The sequence below is a fragment of the Manis pentadactyla genome, chromosome 13, assembly GCF_030020395.1.
Source record: "Manis pentadactyla isolate mManPen7 chromosome 13, mManPen7.hap1, whole genome shotgun sequence".
Taxonomy (NCBI): domain Eukaryota; kingdom Metazoa; phylum Chordata; class Mammalia; order Pholidota; family Manidae; genus Manis; species Manis pentadactyla.
The window spans coordinates 50,526,310-50,527,845 of NC_080031.1; the positions used below are offsets into that span (position 1 = coordinate 50,526,310).

Sequence of the window (1,536 nt, forward strand, 5' to 3'; positions counted from 1 at the left end):
ACTGCTTCCTTAGAATACACTGTGATAATCCTAGTACCTTTCTAATGAAAGATATATACTTGTTGAATTTCCTATATATTGGTGCAAGATTTACACATTCCCTGCAGAGCTCTCTGCATGATCTCTAAATTGATCACTTCCCCCAGAAAATGGAAAATAGAAGGATAAACAGGCACCAGTTAAAATATAAGTATCGTTTTTTTGCTTTGTTTTAAACCCAGGGATGTTATGCCATTTACTGTTTCACTATAATATTTTTTTTCATTTTTGGATTTATATTAAGTACATCAGAAATGTTATACTGAATGATAAAATCAAGCTGGGAAATTTCCATAATCATGTCCACATATTGGTAAACTCTAATTGATGACAAATAAGGGAAAACTATATATGTATCAGGTTTCTTTTTTTTAATTACTAAAGAAAACAAAAAAAGTTGTAGGGTGCATATAATTATTTTGCATAATCTCAACTTTTTAATCCTATTAAAATTAATAGGTTAACTTTAATCCTTGTCTTGTATAATGAAATAAATTTTCCTTAATGGCTACATAATGTTAACATGATCTACTTCTAACGCTGCAAGAGTAATAACATTGTCTACATTTCCACAGAGAAGAATCTCTGAGTCACACTCCTCCAGGCCCCCCCATCTTCTTGTTTCTCAGGCTGTATATGATGGGGTTGAGGATTGGGGTCAGGACAGTGCAGATCACAGCCAGTACTTTACCCTCTGTAGGAGTTTGGAGGTAACTTGGGCACAGGTAAGTGTCAGCAAGGGCACATAGTAGGAAGTCACCACAGTGAGGTGGGTGCTGCAGATAGAATAGGCCTTCCTCCTCCTTTCAGGTGAGTGCATGTGGTGGGCACAGCCAAGAGGGCACAGCTATGGGAACATGCAAGCCAATGAGAGGGACCACAATCCAGAGAGTGGTGCTCAGAGACATTGTGTGCTCGTAGACCCAGGTGTCTGTGCAGGCCAGAGTCAGCGTAGCTGGGACATCACAAAAGAAATGGTTGGTGGCCCTGGATGGGTGGTAAGGGATATGGAGGACATGTATGGTGTGGACACAGGACTTGATGGAGCTCATTATCCAAGCTCCTGTTATCAGCAGCACACATACTCTGTTGCTCATAAGGATGAGATAGTGGAAAGGAAAGCAAATGGCCACATAATGATCATAGGCCATAGATGCCAGTAGTAATCCTTCTGTAGCAGCTAAAGTCAAGAACAAGTAGCTCTGAACCTCACAGCCTACTGAGGAGATGGACACGTTTCCAGAGAGATAACTGGAGGCCATTTTGGGGACGATGGTGGAGATGCGGCTCAAGCCCATCAGGGAGAGCCAGCTCAGCAGGAAGCACATGGGAGGGTGGAGAAGGGCATCCAGGAGGGTCGGGAGGACTCTGGCCCAGGCCTCCCAGCAGAGCCACTGGGAGAAAGAGGAGGGAGGGTGAAAAGGAGCAGCCCGTTGGAGATGGTAGGAACAACCCCAACATGAGGAAGTCAGTTGATGTTTGGTTATTATTTTCCAT

The 1,536-nt window shown here is 42.9% G+C and overlaps 1 pseudogene; it reads right to left on the reverse strand.

Annotated features, from left to right (window-relative positions):
• Positions 1-600: 600 nt before the first annotated feature.
• On the reverse strand, positions 601-1,536 carry LOC118913093 (olfactory receptor 2L8-like; annotated as a pseudogene).